Raw genomic sequence first — 25,555 nt, 5'->3', positions numbered from 1 at the left:
AGTTGAAAGAAAACACAAAAGGAAAGGCTTAGGAATTCTGCTGGGGAGTCTTGAGGAATTACATCATCTATCCAGGAGGTTCAACTGGGGAAGAAGCTGGGTTTGAAGTTTAAGGATTAGGAACATGAAGCTGGTAGAAGGCTGAAGCTTGAGTGGAAAATCAATAGGCAATTGGGGTAAGCTTTAGTCACTCAATTTGTTGAAGAATTTAGATTATTACGGTAGACTTTAAACTGAGTAATAGAACGATGATTTCTACTGAATTGGGGTATTGATTCTCGTATAATTGTTAAGAATTTTATGATTAAAGTATGTGATTAAAGGTCCTAACTCGTATCAAGGCTAGGTTGTGGTTTAGAGGTATGATAAGAATGAGATTCTGGGAAAATCGGCTGGAAAAGGTTTGAGAAAACCAAGAATTTCTGGGTTTGAAGGGGGCACACCGTGATCCAGCTCTGTGGTGTCGCAGTGCATGTGCCCTGTTTGCCTTGGGTGTGCTCTCGGGTTGGGGTCACACCGCGACCCTAGGGGACAAGTCGCGGTCCACCTCCCCTATGGCTTGGGTTCTTGGTCTCAGACGTAGGGGCAAGTCGTGAGCCTAGGGTCCTGGTTGCGACCTGCCTAGAGGTTTTGCCATAGATTGGTTTTTAATGTTGGTGAGGCTTGGGGGTTCAAACCTAAGCGCTCGGGACAATTTCAACTAGCCGGTTTATTAGAGATTTTGGTCCCAGAGGCTATGTAAAGAACGCCCTGGACTAATACTTACAAAATATTCGCATAACATAGCTTATAAAAGAATACCATCCATTATTAAAGTCTCAGGGGGACTTATTTAAAATCATGCAAGTTGGCGCCATAAGTTTAAAATAAAACATAGGTTTTTATGCAAAGTTCAAAGAAAACCAATTAAGTTAAATAACAGAGTCCCACTGATAATTTAGGAAAAGTCCCTTAAAACAAAACATAATTTAAATGGCGTTCTACGTTGATCGTTTTATCGTCCATAGGATTGCCCCACGCCATACACCCCATGATGAAGAACTCCTCACGTCACCACGCGTGCCATAGAGAAATCCTATTTGCTACCTGGGAGGAAAGTAAGGGGGTGAGCTAAAAGCCCAGTAAGGAAGTACAAGCAAATAAGCAAGTAAGGAAACAACAAACAACCAAACACTAATGTTCACCTAACACATCATGGTATAGCATAACATAATCGTAACATTTCATCATATCATAACATAAATATGACATATCAACATATCATAACATAAATGTGACATATCAACATATCATAACATAAATGTGACATATCAACATATCATAACATAAATGTGACATATCATCATATCATAACATAAATGTGACATATCAACATATCATAACATAGATGTGACATATCAACATATCATAACATAAATGTGACATATCATCATATCACAATCATGCAGCATACATGATGAGCATGGAACGCTATTTGTCCATGTCACCCTATGAGGTAAACAGGAGATCACTGGTCCTTGAATAACCTCGGCGCGTCCGCCCTAGGAGTCACGTCTCAATGTCCTTAGTAACTCGTTCGATGTATTTGACATCGAAATCTGTTTGATGTATCTAACATCACATTCTGTTTGATGTATCTAACATCCATACACATAGCACATTCAACAGATCATCACATTAAGGCATTCATAATTTCATAACAGTTTATTCATATAACAGTCTTACCATTCATAACATAAAGTCATAAAATCTATCTAACTTCCTTACCTCAGGTCCGAGCTAAGAATTTCACAATCTTTCAACGAGCCTATATCATAATCAAAATAACGTTTCTTAGGTTCATAAAATTACTATTTTGCCCTTCCATACAACTCATGTGTGCATGGGCCATGCACTCATGATAACAGTTACACTAAAACATGCAATTATCGCCAAAAAGAATAATGCTCGTTCTACCCATTTTACTAACATGATTGCTTTATAAAAATTACATAGTTGCATAATAATCATGATTTTGGACGTAAAAGTTGATTTGCATGTAACATGCATACGTGGGAACGTTGCGTAATAAAGACGTTTTCAAAAACGATAATTCTACATTTCTTGCTTTTATTGTTTGAAAATCAATAGACATATTACATGCTTTCTTAAAATTTCTAAGTTGATTAAATTTCTCAAAACTTTATTTTATTTTAGGTCAAAATAAAATATGTGACATTTTCATTAAATAAATATTAATTTACCCAGAATTAACCAACAAGCTTGGGTTTAATTAAAATACCTATTTTAACATGTTTCTTTAGAAAAATATATTTTATTATTGTGTTACAAAAATGATGTGAAAAATATATTTTAAGTGTGGAAAAATACATTTTGATTTAATTTATTGAAGACTTAGTTTCTAAGTAGTAAAAAACCCATATGTGGCAATTTAATAACAATTGTTAACCTTTTTAAAACAAACTTTCAGCCACTATTTATTTTATTCAAAAATCACAAATAAATAGAGTTTAAATATTTTTCTCAATCAAAATAAAGAAAAATCATTATTTATCAAAATATGCATTCATACCATTAAAATATCATTTTTCAATATTACCATAACTTAGGAAAAATAATTTATTCCAAAAATTAATCAAATTCATTTTTAGTGAAACTTACTTCACATTTTATTACAAAATTCCAGCAACCATTTTTTTATCATTAAAATCACCATATTCAATTTATAAACTCATTTTTTCTCAAAATTCAATAAAAATTCTGTAGGAAGTTAATTGAGTAAAATATCATAACATGAGACTTAAAATCCTCTTTTAATTTCATAAAAATTAACATATTCATCAAGAACATTATTTATGCATGCAACTCATCTTTTTATCAACTTTTACCCAATTATTTGAAAAAAAAACAGCAAGCTTAATTCTTTGTAAAACTCAACTTTTGTCTCAAAAATTACATAAAATCATTCATGCCTATAATCTCATTATGCTCTTATAATATGCATGATTCCACTAACATAATCACATGAATCCTTTTAAAATCATTTGTTGCAATTCTATGAAAACCAACAAAACATTAACAATAAAAATAGCATATAGTAAATTTATAAGCACCATATTCACATATGCCTTATATTAACCTAGCATATTTCTATCATCATTTTCATGCATCTTATAATTTAATCATTCAAAATATAACATGCATCTAACAAGATTTCATGATCAACATATCAAGATTACCACTTATTCTCTTACCCATATATCATAGATCCTAAAACATGGATCAAACATATTGTAAATCACACAACATATCAAGAACACCCTTGGGTGTACCTAGGCCGAAATCACCTTACAAGTGTTCATAGATTATAACAATTTTTTTTTATGCATAGCAAAATCAACATCACAACCCTTAAACACAAATCATGCCCTCACAAAAATCAAAATCCTATACATCAATCCTACCCAAAATCAACCATTAGCACCATTAGCAAAACCTCATATACAACCTGTTTACCGAGTTTTTCAGAAACGAATAACTAACAGAATAATAAAAAGATAAGAACTGTAGAAATACTGAAATGTAACTAAACAAACAGTGTTTTTACGTGGTTCAGGCGTTAACAAGCCCTAGTCCACGAGTCGATGTTATTATACTTGGAAAAGATTACAGTAAGATGGCTGGTGCATAAGAACTTCACACACTCACAATGTTTCTCTCGGGTTCTCTTGAAGAAGATGAAGCTAGAGAGATTTTGGTAGAGTTTTTTGCTATCTGATCTCTCCTTTTCCTTCTTGTAAAAGGAAGGAGTCTTTATAGCTAGGGTTTCGGATTAGGGTTTTTCTCTACGTACATGAGTCTTAATTACACCAGCCATAAATAGGGGATACAATTACTGTAGTAGCATGGCTACCAGACTCTATGTGGGTATATTTACGTGAAAGTATGGGGAACACACAAAGTCAGCCGTCTTTTCCAAGTTGTCAGCGGAACAGTAGGCGAAAAGGTACCCTTAGGCGTGCTGGGATGTGTGCGGCTTTGACCTGACGGGCGTGTCAGGCGGGATCCTGTGTCAGACGGATATCATTCCAAATATGCCTTCTCCCGGACTCGACCGTTCGGTTTTGTTCTGTGCGGGGCACGGAACTGTTTCCGCGGAGACCACTCGAAGAGCCTCTCCTGGAAGGGGCCTCCCCGAGGGGTATCCTTCGGGAGTCCGGGAGAGTTGACGAGTTTCCGTGTTGTGCTTGTTTGGAAGAGTAATCCGGATACTAGACAGGAGAGGCGAAGCCTTTCTGTCCATCCGCGAGCTCTGGTCACCCTCCGTGAAAGACATCGATAATTCTGCTTCCCCGAGGTCATCAATCTAAACGCTATCCGGAAATCTGGATAACATTTACCCCCCAAGGTCGCGGAGCTTTGAGAGATCCGGGAGCTTGTACAATCGGTTTCTTAGACTAGGCGAGGGGGCACCTTCTGTGTTCCCGGAAGGGTTCCTTTTTCCCGCCTGAGTATTAGTATGAAAGAGAAAAAGGAATTTCTTCTGTTTGAGATCAAGTACTCAAGTGCGGCAAGGATCACGTGTCATTCTGGGAATGGTTCTGCGACCAAGACGTGTGCGTGAGGCGACTGGTTGAGGATGCGTGCGTCAGTCATCTGACTATTTGACGGTTTTTAATGGTACTCAGGGCCCGAGGTGGTGTAATGATGGGAAATAAATACTTTATTCCCATCCGAGGAGTCATAAATAGGATCGTCGCTTCCTCTCCAGCCGTTGGATCTGACGCACATGGAATGGGAAGATCGGGACCGTCCACTCGAGGAATTCGAAACGGCTTCTTCCCTGCTATAAAAACGAGGGAAAGGACCTTTCTTCCTCTTTACGCTTTCAGATTCTCCATCTTTAGGATTTTCAGATTTCCAAACCTTCGAACTCTCAGGCTTCCCAGCTTACGTTCCTCCGAACTTGCCATTTCTTTTGGTAAGTATCTGGAAACTTTTCTTTTTGATTTGGCAGTGGGTTTATTCCCCGAAGTTCCTGGTTTGAATCGCCGTTCATCTTTGCAGCTTTTACTTCTCGCGATCGTGCTGTGCAGTGATCCAGTTACTCCTTCAACCTCCACCTACCCGAATATCAGTAAGTATTTCTACTTTGCTCTTTCCTCCCAAACCTTAGGTTGTTGGTAGTTGTTAGAGTAGAGGTTTCTGCCATTATTGCTTATGTGCATGTGTGAATAGGGCTTTGGTAGGCATGTGATTGATTGTGAGTCGATAAGTAGCCTTTTCTGCGTGTTTTGGCGATTTGCGTTTGGAAAGTCGTCCCTTGTTTTGCTGTTTTAGGGCATAAGCATGAACGCCTTTAGGGTGTCTTTCTCTGGAAAAACACTTCTTTTGGTGGGCTTAGGCTCGGGGTCTGAGTCTGGTTCCTTGCTGTCCTTCGGGTGGCATGGTGCCAATCCCTCGGCAAGCTCGGTGGGAGCCTCTCCAAGCAGATTTCGGGGAGGGTCTCCCCGACGCCTTTGATACCACTAGGGTATGACAAGGGTGCTGACTGCTTAGAGTGTTTTCTTCTTTCTTTTCTTTTGTCCAGTGACGAACATCTCGAAGGAACAACTCCTTGCTGCGGGGGAGGCTGAATCTGCCCAAGAGAAGGGCTCTCCTATCGCTGGTGGAAAGGGGAAAGGAAAGGCGAAAGCGGTCGCGGCTAGCCCACCAACCTCCAATAGTTCCATCTGGGAGATGGACCAAAAACCGAACCTTTTCAGGAATTATGGCATGCTGGAGCTGTATTCCTCTGAGGCAGGCCTGAAGAACATCCCAGGTCTGATGTGGCACCGTCTGTCGGTGCTGGGCGAGTCAGCTAGCCAGAGCCACGAGGGCTTTGGTGCCTGGAGCTGGGCACACATAGTGTGCGGAGCGCACTTGCACCTAAGGAGTTACTTCGCCAATTTCTGTGTGAAGGCGGGGATTGCCCCCTTCCAGTTAATTCCTCCCAGCTACAAGCTCTTAGCGGGGTGGTTCATCTTTTGCAAGTCCCGGAGACTGGAAGCTCCTACCCCGGAGGAGGTGCTGTACTTTTATGGGTTGAAGTCTCAGCCTATGAGGGGTCACTCAGACAAGGTGGGGTTTTACAGGCTAGAAAGGCACCCGGATGTGATGTGCCCCACTTGTCATACCGCGAGGGTTCCAGACCTCCGGGAATACTGGTTCCTGACGACTGGCTTCCCGCTGAAGAGGGTGCCAGCTCTATCTTTGGACTTCAAAATCCCTGGTAAGTGTTTCCTCTTTTCCTTTTCAACTTTGTTTCTTTGTGTTTGATTTTCCTTTTGGGAGGATCTCTAACGCTTGTATTTGATTTTTGCAGAAGTCGTTCCGCGGACACCTCGCTGCGCGGAGATGATAAGGAGGTCCAAGTTCTACGAAGGGCTTTCTGAGGAAGAGTTGAGAATGGAGGGACTTGTGACCTCCGAATCGTTGAGGGAGTATGGGTTACTCGCCTCCTTCCAAAATATCGAGCCAGTAAGTGGTAGGGGGCAGACTCAGGTGTCGGCTGACATCCGGGAGCAGATTGCCCTGGAGCTGTCTAAGGTGATCACCCAAGCCGCTCAGGACGAAAATACTCTATCTCCTAGTTGGGCGGAGAGGTTCCCCGACCCCCAGCCGGAGGGAGAGGAGATCGAGGCTCGCCACGCCGCGGCTTACCCTAACGAAGGGGCTCCAGGGGCTAGTTCCTCCGGGAGAGGTAAGACTAGTTTTCGATTGATCCACACCCCCAGCCTGTCTGAAGTTTCCCAAACCTCTCAGATGGGGTTTGATCCTCGTTACCTTAGGCTAGATCCGCGTAGGATACCTTTCGACAGGTACTGTGATAGGGTAGATGAGCTCCTCTGGTGTCTGAGTGATGGTAGTCTGCCAGAAGGTGTCATCATGGTTGACCCTTCTTCTCTCAGCATGTTCTTCCCGGACTTCAAGGAGTACGGGAGCTTCCTGGAGCAGGAAGCGATGTTTTGTTTTGCTCGGGGAAGGCCATCCACGTTTCTCGTGCATGGTCGTCCCTTTCAAACTTTTCTTTTTCTTGTTTCTTGTTCCCGGCTGGCGGGCTTGCTTGTACTTTTATGTTGCTGATTGTCTTGTCTTCCGCTTATCTTCTTTCTCATTTCTTGTTGGTTCGTTAACCTTGCTTTGTACGTTTCTTGCAGAGTATCCCGAAGCCAAGATGTTGGGGAGGGTTACTTTGCTTATTAAGAAGGCTGCCACCAGCCAAGACCCGCCCACGGGGAAAGGACGGAAGACCAAGGCTGGTAGGGGAGGTAAGGCTGCCTCCCCCAAGAAGACAAGTGGCGAGGCGCAAGCGTCTCCGAGGGTAGAGAAGTCCCCTGCTGAAGGGCCTTCCGAGACTATGATGGTCTCGAGTAGCAGTAGCGACGGGGAAGGGCTTGTGTTCCCCGTGAGGACAACTGGGGTGAGCAAGCGTCCCGGAGAAGATGCTGAGGGTGCTAAGAACAAACACCTTAGACACTCTTCTCCCGGTCGAAGGCAACAACAACAGCAACGACAGCAATCACAACTACAACAACAGCAGCAACAGGAACAAGAGAGACAATCACCAACGCCGCAGCAGCAGCAACAGCAACATCCAAACCAGCAGCAGCAACAAGGGCAATTACTTCTGCTACCGTAGCAGCAAAAGCAACAGACCGGGGCCTTAATACCCCGGCTGCCTCCTCCTCCAGCCCAAAGGGGGTCCACCCTTCCGGGGTCTCCGTCTTCTCAGACAACCAATCTTCCCCTGCCTGGCCTGAAGTTACACTTTCCGCGGAAGCCGACCAGTTTTCCCGCTGCCCTCCTGGAGGGTGTAAGACGGGCCGATAGTTTTTTGAAGAGGCGGCTAGAGGCGGAGAAGGCCGTTACTCAGGGAAGGGCAGATAACTTGTCTGCCGTGAAGAGGGCTGAGCTGGCCGAGGAGGTGAGATCTCCTCACCCGGCCGGAGCGGTTCTGGATGGTCCAGCCTTGGAGAAGAGGCTGGTGCCTAGGCTCGGACGTGCATTGGCGCCGTTCGGAGCTGAGATGATGGAGGACATGGCCCTGAGCTTATGCGAGCTCAATTCTGAGAAATGGGCCATCAGCAGCAGCAAGGATCCGCTGTTGCTGACACACGCTGTGAAGCAGCAACTGTCCGGGGTAAGCCGTCAGTTGTTATTTTTTTTGGGACCACCTGTCTTTTGGTCCTGCTTTAGCTCATTCTGTTGTCTTTCCTTGTAGGCCTCTATGATCGCGGAACGCTCGTTCCGGGAGGTTGGTGCAGCTCTGGTTCAGCTGGAGGAGAGCCAACTGGCTCGCCAGGCCTTGGAAGCGGAGAAACAGAAACTGACCCAACAGGCCTTGGGGGCTTCGGAGAAGATTGATCAGGCCCGGCGCACGGCTGAAGAAGAGGCGGAGAAGAAATATCTTGCCAAATATCAAGAGTACCGGGCCAAGGCAGAGAATGAGTTTAGACAGCGGTCGGATGGGATTAAGACCGAAAACTCCAAGCTCCGGGAAGAGCTGTCCCAAGCCAAGATGGAGAAAGATACCCTGGAAGCCCGCTTGCAATCAAAGAACGATCTCCTCCTTAAGCGGCAAGAGGAATATTCCACTCTTCAGAGTAAGCTGCACGACGAGGAGCAACTCCATAAGAGGAGCAGGGATCTCGTGTCTATGCTTCAGTTGGGGCTCGCCGAGAAGGATAAAGAGATCGGGGCTTTGCAATTCACTGCCAGGGGGCATGTGACCGAGAAGCAATCCGTGCTGAACCAAAATAGGGAGCAGCGCAAGGCGATTGATTCTCTTAAGGGGGAGCGGGATGCCTCCAAGGCCGAAATGGAAAAATTGAGGGCCCAACTAACTGCCGCGGAAGCACAGCTGGCAACCTCCGAGGCGGAGCGGTTGAAGGAGAAGGAGGATGCTGAGGTGATACTGAACAGGACTATTAATATATCGCATGTGGTCCTCATGCATCAACTCTGGAAAGTGAACCCGGAGGTGTTAGGCTATCTGGGAGATGATGCCGAAGCCATGAGGGAGAAGCTACTCGTGTGGGATCAGGGCCCAGAGGCGTACGTCCAAACTTATAACATTGACGAACGTGCTGAAGCTCCTGAGGCGGGAGATCCCGGAGAGGCGGGGACCTCTGAACCTTCTCATGACCAAATCCCTCCTTCCAATGAGCCGACTCCGCCAGCCCCAGCTGAAACAAATGCCCCCGAAGCTGCGGTCGTGGACGCTGTAGTTACCCCCAATGCTTGAAGGGGTTTTATCTTTAATTGTTTTTCATTTTGAGTTTTTCATTGCGGACAATTTTGCCATAATCATAGCATTCTCCTTTCTTTTTCTACCGAGTTCTTTATTTATCTTTGCGCTTAGGGTAGACATTTATATGGTAGAAACTGTTGTAGGGGCGTATGGGGTTTTGGTTCCAACGGCCAAAACTTATGCACTTCCCAGTTGAAGCTTTAACGGATGATGTCTTTCCCCACGTAGTTTCTAGGTTACGAAGGTTTTCTGGTTCCAACGGCCAGGCTCCTTTCACCGTACTTTATCTTTCCTGAGGCAAATAGCCAATCTCGGGACTTGTAGTTATACTGTTCGCTGGGATTGCTAAGGTGAGTCGTTCCATTGTTTGGAACGGGAGTTCTTTTGGTGAGCGTCGCTAGACTTAAGGTTAGATCTTTGCGAAGCAAAACTAACTGTTGTTGCGAACCTCATGGTGGCTGGCTTCAGGGACCTGGCATGGAGCCCTGCGAGGCTAGATCCGCGCGAAGCAAAGCTTTAGAGCGCTCGCGGATCTTGCCATCTTTTGCCTTGCGGGATCCGGAGCTGGAGCATGCGAAGCAAAGCTTTACAGCGCTCGCGGATCTTGCCATATTTTGTCTTGCGGGACCCGGAGCTGGAGCTTGCAAAGCAAAGCTCTTCAGCGCTCGCGGATCTTGCCATCTTTCGCCTTGCGGGACCCGGAGCTGGAGCTTGCGAAGCAAAGCTCTACAGAGCTCGCGGAGAATTCTGTAAAGGACTTGTCAAGGAGCTGGGGGTGTTTTGGCGTAGCTCTATGAACGTGCCTCAACCCCCAGTCCCGTCCATCGCTGGGCTACACAAGAGATAATTCTCATGATACATAATGGCAGGCATTTCTGTGGCAATTTTCACTTAAGCACATAATGCACATATGACACGTAATGCAAGCATGTTCATGGCAACAAATAAACCTAAGCTTAACAATTAGAGCAAAACAATTTAGAAACTTCAAACACAATGCTAGCACATAAGTGGTGTTCTGTGTACGTTTTGTTCAAGGGGCGTATGGCTAAGCCTTAGCCATGTATACCCCCCAAGTGAGCGTGGGGTCCGGACGTCTCCGGACCGCGTGGTCGCTTGTTAAAACGCAGCTTTGAACATAGGGATAAAAAGTGCAGTAAAAGCGGAGTGAATCCCTCCGTGTTTCATTAAAATAGCCTGCTAGGCGCTAGTTTTACAACAGGGAGGATTATTTCCACATTTTTCACTTTTGTTATTTTCACCAAGGACTTCCGACTGGATGGTCCGGGGCTTACTGGTAGTAACGGCGGAGGTGCTCCGCGTTCCAGGCGCGCGGGACTTTAGATCCGTCGAGTCTCTTTAAGTGATACGTCCCATGGCCCACTTTTTCTTGGACTTCGTAGGGGCCTTCCCAGTTGGGTCCGAGGACTCCTACTCCCGGATCCTGCGTAGCAGGAAATACTCTCCGTAGGACAAGGTCCCCAACTTCGAATGCACGGCTCTGGACTCTCGTGTTAAAGTGTCGGGCTATCTTGCCTTGGTACATTTTTAGTTGGACCTGCGACTGCTCCCGGAGCTCTACGATCATGTCTAAGGACTCCTGGAGGAGGGCATTGTTCCGGGTAGGATCGTAGGTGTCTTGCCTGTGAGAGGGGATCATAGCTTCTACTGGGATGACGGCCTCGCAACCAAAGGTCATGGAATAAGGCGTGTGCCCCGTCGAAGTTCTCTCTGTTGTGCGATAAGCCCAAAGTACTCGCGGAAGTTCTTCCGGCCAGTGAGCCTTGCAGGCTTGGAGTTTTTTCTTCAACGTGGTCTTTAATATTTTGTTTACAGCTTCCACTTGTCCATTAGCCTGGGGTCTGGCGACTGCGGAAAAGCTTTTGATAATTCCATGCGAAGCACAGAAGTTCGTGAAGTGTTCACTGTCAAACTGCTTTCCGTTGTCGGACACAATTTTCCGTGGAAGCCCAAAACGACACACTATATTCCTGATGACAAAATCCAGTGCTTTTTTAGATGTGACCGTGTTCATAGGTTCAGCTTCAGCCCATTTGGTGAAGTAGTCTACCGCGACTATGGCGTACTTCACTCCACCCTTTCCAGTGGGGAGGGAACCTACTAGGTCAATGCCCCAAACGGCGAACGGCCAGGGGCTGGTCATTAGGGTAATTTCCGTAGGCGGCGCTCGCGGAACCTTGGTGTACCTCTGGCACTGCTCACACTTCCTGACATAATCCACACAATCCTTCTTCATGGTGGGCCAGAAGTATCCTTGTCGAAGGATTTTTTTGGAGAGGCTCAGCCCGGAGGTATGATCGCCACAGAAGCCTCCGTGAATCTCATGGATGATGGTGCTGACTTCGGTTCCGGCAACACACCTAAGGAAGGGTATGGACAACCCCCTGCGGTAAAGCTTTCCATCCATAACCACGTATCGGGGAGCTTGATACTGGAGCTTCCTTGCGTCAGCTTTATCGGTGGGGAGTTCTCCGGTGGTGAGAAATCTGAGGATGGGTCCTATCCAGGAGTGGGAATGGTCGATGATGGCATTTATCCTTCGCGTCTCAGTACTGGGGGCTTCTAAGTGCCCGATGGGGACTAAGCCATACTGTTCAATCTCCGGGTCCGTTGCAAGCTTGGCCAGCGTGTCCGCAAGTGAGTTCTGGTCCCGGGGGACCTGGCGGATTTTGTAGCCTTTGAAATGCTGCAGTAGGTCGCGGGAGAGAGACATGTAGGCAGCCATCCTTTCGCCTTTCATCTGGTATTCCCCGGATATTTGGTTTACCACAAGTAGGGAGTCGCTGTACACTTCGATTTTTTGGGCTCCGACTTCTCTGGCCAGTCGTAACCCAGCTAACATGGCTTCGTGTTCTGCCTCGTTGTTGGATGCTGGGAATGCGAAACAGATGGCGCTCTAGAGCTGATGCCCTTGGGGAGATATTAGGATAACCCCCGCTCCAGCTCCTTTTTCATTTGAGGCTCCGTCTACGTAGACCTTCCAGGTGGGAAGTTCCGGGACAGGATCTTCTGGGAGGTCATTCATTCCCGAGCACTCCACAATAAAGTCCGCGAGAGCTTGACCTTTTATGGAAACACGCGGTTGGTAGTGGACGTCGAACTGGCTTAGTTCCATGGCCCACTTAAGCAATCTGCCAAAAGACTCGGGCTTCTGCAGGACTTGTCGGAGAGGGTGGTTGGTGAGTACTTTGATGGTGTGCGCCTGGAAATATGGCCTCAGCTTCCGTGAAGCGATCAGCAAGCAGAGGGAGAGTTTCTCGATCATCGAATATCTGGACTCGGCGTCCAATAACCTCTTGCTTACGTAATACACAGGGAGCTGGATACGGCCATCTTCCCGGACGAGAGCGGCACTTACTGCGTGCTCAGTCACAGCTAGGTATAAGAACAACGCCTCTCCTTCGACCGGCTTGGACAGAATGGGGGCTCGGGTTAAATGTTCTTTGAGGTGTTGGAAGGCCGCTTCGCATTCGGGGGTCCACTCGAACTTCTTGTTCCCTCGCAGAACATTGAAGAAGGGGATACACTTGTCGGTGGCCTTGGATACGAAGCGACTGAGAGCAGCTATCCTTCCGGTAACGCTCTGGACATCCTTATGCTTCCGGGGGGAAGGCATATCTATGAACGCCTTTATTTTCTCAGGGTTGGCTTCCACGCCGCGGGAGCTGACAATCTTATCTCGAACGGCCAGGATATCAGCGTGGCACCATGCCAGGATATCCTGATTATCCTTCACAGTGGCCACGATCTTATCTCGAACGGCCGACGGCAGGTTTTTCCCCACCTGAATGACCTTGGTGGGTTCTCCCGGATTGAGGATCACCTCTTCGACTTCCTCCATCGGCTCTATTGCTTTCTCGATTCCCACTCTTGGGTCGAGTTCGTCAAAGTATGCCTCCTGAGCATCCCTAGTTTCTGGCAATACTTCCGCCAAAGGAATGGCAGCAAACGTCTCTCGGACCGTGTAGACGGCTCGGACGGAGACGTTATAACAGCTCCGTGCACTTCTCTGGTCTCCTCGGAGGGTGCCAATACGCCCATCGTCGCAGGGAAACTTCAAGCATAAGTGACGTATCGAGGTTATGGCCCCACAATCGATCAGGACCGGTCGGCCTAAGATGGCATTATACGCCGTGGGGCAGTCGACCACCACGAATGTGCTATGCTTGAAGGCACAAGCGTCGCTTTCTCCTCTGAGGGTGACCGGAAGTTGAATTTTGCCTAATGGCATGAGTGCGTCCCCATTGAAACCTTGAAGCTGGATGGGGCATGGGGCCATGTCCGTCTCGGTCAATCCGATCGCGTGGAAGGCCGCTTTGAAGAGGATGTTCACGGAGCTTCCGTTATCGATCAAGACCCGTGAGACCTTCTTATTGGCAATCTGGGCTTCCACCACGAGGGGATCGTTGTGGGGGAAGTGCACATGTCGAGCATCGTCCTCCGTGAAGGTGATGGGAAGATCCATCATTCGGGGACGTTGAGCAGGTGATTGGACCAAGGCGCACATCTCCTCGGCGTGCTCTAACTCCCTCAAGTACCTCTTCTGGGAATTGCGGGTGCTTCCGGCAAGGTGTGGTCCTCCGGAAATGGTGGCGACGTGTCCGTCAACGGGTGGCGGAGCAAGGCCGGGCGGATATGGGTTGCCTGGCCCTGGAGCCAACAAGGCAATGGGCGCCGGAGCAGGTGGAGGAGGAAGTGCTGGGAACTGAGACCCGGGAGCTTGGGGGTGACCGGCTCCAGGAGCGCTAGCGGCCCCCCTCTGTCCTGGTGAATATGCAGCTCCGTGAACTACCCCCTGTCCGGGATAGATTATGGGTATTCTCACCCACTGACCGAGGTGTCCCGCTCTTGCCAGGGACTCGATCTCATCCTTCAGCTGAAGGCACTCATTCGTGGTGTGCCCCACGTCTCCGTGGAACTCACACCTCTTATTGGAGTCTCGCGGACGCCTTCCTCCGTGAGACACTTTCGGGGGCTTCCTGTAGTTGACCATATTACAGGTCGCCCGATAGACATTCTCTCGCGAGTCTATCAAACTGGTATATTCCGTGAACTTGGGCTCATAATCCTTTCGGGGTTTCTTTGAATGGTCTCCCCGGTTGGAGTTTTTTCCGCTGCGTTTGCTCCGCGATTGGCTCAAACTTCGTTCCGGGGCTTCCGCTTGCGGCTGCGGCATGCTAGGAGTGATACTACATCCGGTTTGTACCGCTCCATACCCAGAGACATGGGTTTGACCCGGCGTCTGAGCAGACGCGGAAGGCCCGTACACACTCGGAGTGAATCGGGCTCCTGGAAGCGTGAGGACTGGTGCGGGAGCTTGCGAAGCAAAGCTCGGCGCAGTCACGGAAGGGGTTGGAGCCGGGGGAACTCCAAAGGCTTGCTGGTAGGCATCCTCAAGGTTGATGATTCCCTGAGCTTTTGACATGAATTCGGACAGGGTTTCTGCCCGTCTCCTTTGCATTTCCCCCCATAGCAGGGAGCCGACAGTAAGGCCCGATTGAAGGGCGATCAGCTTCATGTCATCGCTGACCTTGGTTTTTGCAGCAGCTTCCATCATTCTCTGAATGAAAGCTTTGAGGTTCTCAGTGGGTTGCTGTTTGATGTTGGTTAAGGAACCAACCTCCATGTCGTGGTCGCGGGCAGCAATAAACTGCCTCCTAAACGCGGACTGTAGCTCCTTCCAACTGTGGATTGATCCGGGAGCTAATCTTTTCCACCAGTCCTCCGCAGACTTGGTAAGGGTGAGTGAGAAGCACATGCATTTGGCGTCCTCACTGACGCGCGCCACTTGCATCATTTTATTGTATTTAGCTAGGTGGGTACGCGGGTCTGTCCTCCCATCATATAATTCTATGTGAGGCATTTTGAAGTTATCCGGGAGGGACGTTTCCGCGATCCTCCTAATACATGGTTCCGGGTCTTCCTCCTCAGAATCTGACAGGGCCCCACTTTGCTTCCGGACCAGCTTGGTCAAGGCAGCAATCTGTTCCTCGAGCCTCTTCGTATCACTTTCCGGGAGGTCACGTCCCCGGAGCTTGTCATTAATATGATTTCGGAGGTCATCTCCGCGAGGCCGGGCTTTTTCCCCTTTGGCCTTCTCATACTTGGCCTCCAACCTTCTTCTTAGGTCCACCGTGGACCAGCTATCTTCGGAGTGCGAGTTCGCAGCCCGACCGTCCTGATTGACGGAATCACTGGGGCGGTTGTTCCTTCCCCTAGGCCTGGGTGCCTTAGCACCGGGCCCTTTAGGCACAGAGTGCCCCCTTGGGGCTGAAGGGCGTCTGGGCTTAGGAGCGCCAGAGACCTTCTGCGCGCGGGGGGGGGCAGTCGGCCTGGTGATTCACGCCTTTAGGAGGTGCAGGGGCGTCAGCGCGCACAGGCTTTCCAACTTTTTCTTTGCCCTTGTTAGGGGCGGCTTTGGATGGTCCAGCAGCGGCTGGATCCGGCATGGGGGCATCAGCACCACCTCGAACAGAAGTATCCTCGTCCGAGTCGCCTAGATCTCCGAACTTACTTTGGAGGCGTTCCATCATGCGTTGCATTCTTTCGGAGACGCGCTCCTGCTCAGCAAGCTTGGCCTTAGTGGCCACCAGTTCTTCGGCTACTTGGACCAGTTCTGGGTCCTTCTCATAGTAGCAGCCGTCCTTGTAATAACCGTCTTGGACATACTCTTCTTCGTCTTCTAAGTATGTTGTATCTTCGGTACTGACCTGATCCTGGCGGGATGTCGGGTCTTCACCTCGGTAGTCTAAGGGTTCGCTCTGCACCACATCTTCCATCACGGTATCGGGGTTGACCGTAGCATTTTTGTCAACAGCGGATTTTCGCGTAGTCACCATCTCTTTAGTACGAAGTGAATACATAAAACGTACACAGAAAAAGAGCTGACTAACAACTTCCTACAGCTCTCAATGAAAGCACCAAAATGTTTACCGAGTTTTTCAGAAACGAATAACTAACAGAATAATAAAAAGATAAGAACTGTAGAAATACTGAAATGTAACTAAACAAACAGTGTTTTTACGTGGTTCAGGCGTTAACAAGCCCTAGTCCACGAGTCGATGTTATTATACTTGGAAAAGATTACAGTAAGATGGCTGGTGCATAAGAACTTCACACACTCACAATGTTTCTCTCGGGTTCTCTTGAAGAAGATGAAGCTAGAGAGATTTTGGTAGAGTTTTTTGCTATCTGATCTCTCCTTTTCCTTCTTGTAAAAGGAAGGAGTCTTTATAGCTAGGGTTTCGGATTAGGGTTTTTCTCTACGTACATGAGTCTTAATTACACCAGCCATAAATAGGGGATACAATTACTGTAGTAGCATGGCTACCAGACTCTATGTGGGTATATTTACGTGAAAGTATGGGGAACACACAAAGTCAGCCGTCTTTTCCAAGTTGTCAGCGGAACAGTAGGCGAAAAGGTACCCTTAGGCGTGCTGGGATGTGTGCGGCTTTGACCTGACGGGCGTGTCAGGCGGGATCCTGTGTCAGACGGATATCATTCCAAATATGCCTTCTCCCGGACTCGACCGTTCGGTTTTGTTCTGTGCGGGGCACGGAACTGTTTCCGCGGAGACCACTCGAAGAGCCTCTCCTGGAAGGGGCCTCCCCGAGGGGTATCCTTCGGGAGTCCGGGAGAGTTGACGAGTTTCCGTGTTGTGCTTGTTTGGAAGAGTAATCCGGATACTAGACAGGAGAGGCGAAGCCTTTCTGTCCATCCGCGAGCTCTGGTCACCCTCCGTGAAAGACATCGATAATTCTGCTTCCCCGAGGTCATCAATCTAAACGCTATCCGGAAATCTGGATAACACAACCCACCAAAAACAATATAAGGCTAAGGAAAAGACCATTACCTCTCTTGATTGTAGAATCAAGAACACAAAAGATCAATACCACAAACTCCACACCCTTGTTCAAGCCTAGGGTTTTTATGGGAAAGCCACCATGAAGAGAAGGAAAGACCCAAACACACACAAGAAAATAACACAATCAAAATCATATTATCAAATAAAAATATTATGTAAAAGAGAAAACAAGAAGACATACTCTAGGGGGGTTCCTCTTCACTTTCTTCTTCCTTCTTCCTTTCTTTCTTTCTTCCTCTCTCTCTCTCTCTCTCTCTCTCTACACGCCACTCTCTCTCTCTCTCTCTCTAGGTCACGGCAGCCACACACACACACAAGAGCAATGGCTCTTCTCTCCTTTCTTAGCCCCTTTATCACAAATCCTCTCATAAAGTCTCCCCAAACAATATTAAGGTAAGTTTCCATTTCTCTTTTATTTTCCTTGATTTTTCTTTATTTCAAAAAGATACAAAGGGATAAGATATGATCATGCCTATCCCCAAATGATCATGGTCTTCAAGTCTTGATTTTTTTACCATTTTAAGGAAATATTCCATTCCCACTAGGTCACACGCCCACTCCTCATTTCCCTTTTCTTTTCTTCTTTTTTTTTATAAATAAATTACTCAATTAAATCTAAAATAAGGAAACCTAAAATGTGTAGAAAATCTACACATGTGCACCATGCTACCATGCACTAGCACACACTAAATTACTAGGGTGCATTACTATCTATCATGCACCTTAGTGCATTCCACCATAGCTCACATAAATACCTCATTTGTCACACTTAAATAAAATGTAACACTAATAGTAAGATAACATGTTACACAATTAATCACTTATTAAATTAATTAACCAAAACATTTCTAACAATTAAATAAAATAACAAACAATCAAATAAAACAAATAAACAATTAAATAAAATAACAACACTTAAATAAAACAATTCATCACACTTAACATTTAAATCAAATAAAGCACAAAATTTAAATAATCTAAAAAAAATAAATTTGGTGCACTACAGGCTAGTTTTTATCTCCTAAGTATTTATCTGGATTAGAAGTTGATAAATACATATTGGCCACTGTGACTAGGTTTATCGCCAAGGCTCAGGACTGAGGATCGTACTCGAGATTGTTCTATTATATTCATTCAGAATTCAAGGTAAGAAAACTACACCTTGCGTGGTTATGAACAGGACTGAGATTCCAAATTATTTGTTGCTTGTAATATGTGTTTATACCAATGATTTGTTATATAAGAATGACCAGCCTAAGGAAGCCCGAGCTAAGTGAGTCGGGGCTAGCTAGAAAGAAAAGGGTCTTGGTCTAAGAGTGGCAACCCTGATTACTTGAGATTATTTTATTGCCTTGGTTAATTGAATATTAGTACTTTGTTTTATGTTTATATGAGATAAAGCTTGATTGAATATTCTTATTATTACTTGTGATTGTTGTTTTGGTTTTCTTTCTGGGCCTTGGCTCACGAGTGCTACATGGTGCAGGTAAAGGGAAGGGTAAGCTGGATCAACTATGTGTTGGAGAGCTCTAGGGGTGAGGTGTACATTGTCAGCTGGTAGTCCACCACGGCCGAGGGAAGTACAGGGACAAAAGCCTAAAAACTTGTATTTTTCCATTAGAGTGGCCACTGATTGTATATAACTTTTGAGAGTTTGTAAATTAACACTTAAATCATGTTTTTGGGATCCCATGTTCCAAACATCTATTCTTATGAAAAATTAAAAGTTTATGATCAAAATATTTTAACCTTAATCCAATTGTTAACCTTAGGATCACATTTTTCATAAAATCACTTGATTAGCAAGTCCTGCACTATTTTAACTACACAGTGTAACGAGCTTGGTTATCCAAGGCATTACAGCCTTTTATTTATTTTATGTCTCTAATTAATTACAAGTCAATCTAAAAAATAATTCACATATATGTTTCACTTAATTGGGGGTGGAATAAAATATCTTATTAAATCTATGATTGGAACAACTATCATTTATACTCATTGATGAAATAGGTGGAACAACTTTATTTTAAAAAATAACAACTGAATTTATTATTCAAAAGAAATACTAAACTTGTTTATTCATCAAATAAGGAATCTAAAAATAATGTTTGTAGAAAAATTTGTAGAACTACTTTAAAGAAAAAGAACTTAATAAAAAATTGAAAATGAAAAACTAATTTCCATGTAAGTTATCTCTTGGTCTACCAATCTGTAATCATTTTCTTGTTATCTTTCGCATTATTTTCTTTTCTTTAATAATGCGTCCCTGAAAACAAGACAAAAGTATGGTGGCATAAACATTTTAATCAATTATTCAAATATTTTAAGAAGAGATGAGCAAATCCTATTTACCCTTTCTTCTTTCAAACTTCTTAAGTGATCAAAAGAATCTCATTTGATCCTTTCCCATATCTCGTATGTAGATCCGAGGTTCACGTATCTCAATTTAAGATCTTCTCGCATAGTTTTTAGTATGCAATGAGGAGCCAAATAATCAGATCTCATCCTATTTGCTTTTTTTTTTTACAACTATCATAATCAGATAAAGATGATGGCTCATCTGAAGGCACATCATACACCTTTAGTTCATCTACAATTATATGTATGTTTTTATACCAAACATCTAGATTGTTGAAGTCTAAATGAAAAGTACTTAGGAAACAATCACGAGAATTTACTCGTTCTTTCTCATTTTGAGGTTCTTGATCAAGATTAAGAGAATTAACCATTGTTGCTAGAAATAAATTAATAAAATATAATGAATTAAAACATATAATAAATATCATATTTTATTTGGAAAAGTAAATATGATGCATGGATGCAACAAATAAAAAAACACATAAAAAATATACTAATCCACGATAAATTAATATGAAAAGTTAACGGACCACCTTAGGGTAGGTCAGACTAAACCCAAATTAATTTTAAGACAAATCTTAATTTCATAAGTGAAAACTTAAAAATGTCTTTTTCTCTTTTGACTTATGAACTACCGCTAGTTTGGTCAAGATGTACTAGTCGTGCTCGAAAGTTTTGATACACCTTTGGAGTGTAACCCAATATTTTCAATAATTACTTAACTCAAGAGTGTGCCTTAGGGTCAGTCAAACTTGAAATACATCACTAATTATATTCTCATAAGAGAAGTCAACCTTGAGATAAAATAAACATATTCGAAAGCCTTTCCTTAGGGTGGCTGCAAATGGAGGCAACACGAGACCCTTCCTATGCCTCTCGGTGTTCAACCAATAATGGAGACCATGAGACTTATTGTCAGAAATCCCTCTCCCACTCACTCTTTTGGAAAAGTGTGTTTTTCACAAAATCAATATTTTTTAATTTAGTTGCAAAAATAAATTTAATTATTTTTACCAAATGATATTCTATTAATGTAACGACCCGGATTTTCAAGACTCGATAATGCAGAAAATATAAACGTTTTTATTTTACAAAATGTCTCAAAAACCCATATAAAAAACTTTTTAAAAGTCGTATGACCATACTTAACATTTAATACAAACATAATTTATGAAGAGTACAGTGAGCTTTGTTTATGAAAATAACACAACATTTTCCAAAAACAAAACGACTTCCCAAAAGGTCGGTCCACATGTACATTCACAAGGTAGACTCCAGTGCTCACTGCTCTGCCTTGCCCTTGTTCTTACCTACAACAAGAAACAACTAGGTAAGCAAAAATGCTTAGTAAGTTCAACATGCAAAGAAGACTGGTGGTCACTGACCAAGTTACTGTCCACACATAACAATAGCTCACAAAAATTAGGGTTCCAAATAAATCCAAACCCTACGCAATAAATTTCAAGAACGCAAAAGTGTCCTGGCAAACTTATGGGCATGCCTGATAACCAATGACAAACTATGTCATATAAACAGATAAATCCCAGCACTTAGAAAATCTCAGAGCAAGCAGATATAATAAATCAGAACTATTTCATATAAATAAATAAATTCTTGCACTCAGAAAATCCCAAAGCAAGCAAATATAATATATCACAACTACTATTCGAGACCAACGCTCGGCAATTTCCAACAATTCGGGTGTATCACGCCCTCCAGCATAAATGCTAATCTTTAAGAGAGAAACGAGTCTCAACACTATGATCTAGCCAATAAATATCCCCATCAAGGGTAACTATCAAGTTACCTAGGGCATCACTACTTATCCAAGAGTAAATCCCTCACAAGGGTAACCATCAAGTAACCTAGGGCATTGCTACTATTCAAGAATGTAATCAAAGTTAGACGGATTTATAGAGACTTCTATGTTAATCAATGTTGCTGGAGAGCAGTTACCCCTAAGGTGTTTAGCCTCACTCAAACTTGGCAACCCCTAGTTTCTCTAGGCACTCTCACTGAATGGCCAATATTCACGGCTACTATCTAGGAATAACTCATTAGAGCACTTGCTCAGGTTCTAATCGTTCACTGATTAAGTAAGCATGAGGGCCCCTAGGTCCCATTCATTTTGGCATCCCTAGGTTTAAACTAGCAATCCTCACCTCATGGCCACTCGTCGCGGTAATGAACCAGACATAATAAAATCAAGCACTGTGACGGGGATCAGCCGTCTAGAATATGATGGATATCTACCGGTCATATTTTGTGAATCAGCACCAACTACACTTACGTCTCTAAGCAAAATTTCTACGACAGTGTATATATGTGCATGTGTCTCTATATTAACATACTATACAATAGTTGTTTTATGTTGTAACCACATAATAGAAGTTGACTTACTTGGAGTCCTTTGCTCTCAGGAAGATTTCACCCTCTAATGTATAATCCAATTATGCTTAGCCAATACTATAGTTATTCATACAGTATACTCAGATTAATTATAGCAATTCATAATTCATTAATATTATTTTGGGCAGTTTGGTCATTTTAAAAATAATTTGGAAGGATTAAAGATCCTTATTTGGCTTTAAACCTATTCAAGAAATTCAGATTAAATAATTTGATACTAAACCCTAAGTCTCGGGGAGACCTATCCTATGATTTCGATACTTAGGCTAGGGTATCGCTATAGTATTTTCCCACAATCCACTAAAAATCTTATTCTTTAAAAGTTTTGCTATTAAATTGTACTTTCAACAGGCGGTTAAATATATAAATGATTTTGGTCGGTATTATATCCAGAAAGTATTAGTTAAATTCCTTATTTAATTTTCAAGAAAATAATCTCTTAATTTTCCTTTTATTTTTCTAAAGGTTTTAATCTCTAAAATATATTTTAAGAAAATAGCCTAATTTTAACTTAATTAGGAAAAACGTTAACAATTTCTTATTTAGACTAGTAAATTTTTTCGAAGTCAATTAATCAAGTTTACTTACTAAAAAAATAATTTACATAATTATTTTCTCAAAATAAAAAGTTTCAAACCTTCTTTTAATTTATTAACTTATTAATAAATTAAATCTTTTATTTTTAGAAAGAATAATAATTCTTTAATAAAAACAATTCTCAGTAATCTCAAAGTGGTATTTTAGGTCAAAAATATGTTTTCAAGACTTACCAAGCTTTTATCTTGCAAGAAGCAAAATTTTACATTTTACCTAAAGTTCCAAAATCCAATTTTTACACTGTGTGAAAACCTCATTTTTTATATTTTTAACTACATACTTTGTTAGGTCATAACTTGAAATTTACTTACCTAATGGTTACCAAAATTTCCCAATTCCATTTTTGGTATGCCATTTAGGTCTATGTAAAATCTTAGGTAAAAAAGGAGCATTTTTTATAGATGAAAATATTTTCCAAAAAATTAGGTAAAAATGACCTTATTTTCAAGTCTTTATTTTTTTCCCAAACTTTGGCACTTAATACTAGGTTATGCCAAGAATATGTCCAGCAATTTTTAGGAAAAAACAGATTTCATTTTCCCTATACAGTGGCTGTCCAAACCTGGTCTCAAAATTAAGAATACGAAAAAAAAAACAGTTTTTTACCTAAATTTTAAAATAGCATAACTCACTAATTTCTAAACATTTTTGAGTGTTTCAGAAGCTCACTTTTATGTACTCAATCTCAAAAACATCACAGTAAAATTTCATTTTACAAAATCAATATACAGCGGATGCTTGATCCCTTGGAAGTCACATTTGAAAATTTGTACTTTTGTTTTAGGGTTTTCAACAAAACCCTTAGGGATTTTGGTCCCTATTTTCAAAAATCAACACACAAGCTTCATAAAAATTATCAAGCAACTACCATAGCCTTATCACATCACCAATAAGAAACTTTAATCATTAAATATACAAAATAATTTAAAAAAATAAAAACCATACAATAACAACAATAAAAGTAATCTTTTTACCTCTTGTTGTTCTTGCTTTAGGTTTGAATGTTTCTACTAGCTTTGTATCCTTCAAAACACTTTGAAAAGCTTAACCAACTCCCCCAACAACATATATAATTAGCTATTGAAAGACCTATGGTTAAAAACTTTACAAAAGTCAAGTTTTTTGAAACTTTACCTTAGGGAGACCCTTCCTAGACCCAAGCTTAAGCTTCCAAGCTTTCTTAGTGTTCTTGATGGTTGAAAATGGAGAGAAAACTCGAGAGAGAATTTTTTAAACAAGATGAGAGTGATTGTGAGAGAGAGGGGGTCAGTTTTGGGGAGGGTCAGGAGAGTTTAGACAACTCTTCAATATCTTAAAACACTTGAGTGTTTTTTTTTACTATCCACTTGATGCCTATTAACAATAAATTTGAAATGGGGATTAAAACTAAAATAATTTGGTCTACTCAATATTTTCCCTCACATGGCCAGAAACCTTTTTTTTTTATTTATGTTATATATATATATATATATTTTATAATGGTTAATAAATATTTCTTAAGAAGAAAAATCCAAATTGACTTTCTATAACCTTTTTCACTCATAATAAAGTTATTATATATATATATTTTTAAAAAATAAACCTTAACACATAATAATTAAATTAAATATCTCTCACATTTAATTTAATTAATCACACAATAAAATTTAACCCAAGGTCCATTCATGGAATAAAATTCCCCAATTCTGTAAAATTAAGCATTTAACACTAATTGCCCTAAAATTTCCATTTTCTCTTAGGTTTATTAGTTTTTACCACACTTTTATTTTTATGAATGTATTTTATGCCCAAAATATATTTTCCATAGTTTTCTATTTTATTTTCCGAGATTTTTACCCGATTAGGGTTTTTGTGTCGGTCCAAGACCGAAAATCTTATCTTGACTTTTAATCACAAAATTCATAATTGGGCTAGCAATAACTCGTGTAAATAAATTCCAAACAAAGTTTATATTATTAAAAATAATATTCTTAACTCGGGGAAAACAATCCCGACCCGAGTCTTTTAAAGGTACCCGAAACGCAGGACATTACAATTAATTACTAATCTAATTAAGCACAACCAAAAACAAAAATTGTGCCCTTAATTCTTTGAAATAAAACCTTTTCATTAAAACAAAAAATTAAACAACTTTAATTTTGATTTACCATCTTAGCTAATTAAGAGTAACTTTATTATTATATGAATTATGACATATAAACATATAAATAAAATTTATAGAACGTTCCTAATAACATGTTTCTACACGAATGTAATGTGTGCTGGTTGCATACTGTGTGGGTATATGAATGGCATGTTATAATGCATTACAAAATATTAAAAAATTTAATCACATTTAAACATTTATAATAAATAAATAAAATAAAAGCAGGTGTGCTGAATTTTGGTTATTTCTAGAAAAAATTACAATACTTGTAAAAATATACCTGAAAATGTAACCTAGACTAATTAAGTATTGATGAAGAGCACTTTGATCTTCACCCTTGAGATGTAGTCTTTTTAAGCCAATGCCACCCTTTTTCCATATACCTAAAAAGGTGTGGTGAATTATACAACTTTTTAATTATTTTAAACAAACTTTTAAAATAATTAAACTTTGGGTTTTAACACCAAAAGTTTCTAAGACCCAATTTGAATTTGGATGATTTAATTAAAAAGATAAAATAAAACAATTTAATTTAACTAAATAAAAATTCAAAACAATTTTAATTTTTGATATTGTAATTAAATCAATTTTAATTATGGAAGATTTAACAATTAAAACATTTTTAAATAAGGTAAATACTCACCATTATTTCAATTATAGTAATTACCAAATTAAAACCATTTTAATTCAATTTTTGAATTTTAATTAAATGAATAATTAAAAATAGATTTATGGTAACAACATTGTAAGTGTTGTACCAAGGGGTGGTGGCAGATGGTGGTCGGGCACTGGAGGAGCAACTGGCCGCAAATGAGATGCGCAGGGGTGCGGTTGGGCAGTAGGTGCATGCGGCTAGGCAGGTGGG

The 25,555-nt window shown here is 42.3% G+C and overlaps 1 long non-coding RNA gene across 1 annotated transcript; it reads right to left on the bottom strand.

Moving 5' to 3' along the window:
* Positions 1-783: 783 nt before the first annotated feature.
* On the bottom strand, positions 784-18,137 carry LOC133821467 (uncharacterized). The gene is made up of 3 exons (XR_009887597.1): positions 17,362-18,137; positions 17,169-17,234; positions 784-1,086 (listed from the first exon to the last, which is right to left on the bottom strand). It is a non-coding gene; the product is annotated as an uncharacterized LOC133821467 (long non-coding RNA).
* Positions 18,138-25,555: the final 7,418 nt, after the last annotated feature.

Source organism: Humulus lupulus, chromosome 3 (assembly GCF_963169125.1).
Source record: "Humulus lupulus chromosome 3, drHumLupu1.1, whole genome shotgun sequence".
In the NCBI taxonomy this organism is placed as follows: domain Eukaryota; kingdom Viridiplantae; phylum Streptophyta; class Magnoliopsida; order Rosales; family Cannabaceae; genus Humulus; species Humulus lupulus.
Note: the sequence above shows the minus strand (reverse complement) of the source record. Positions and strands in the feature narration are given on the sequence as shown.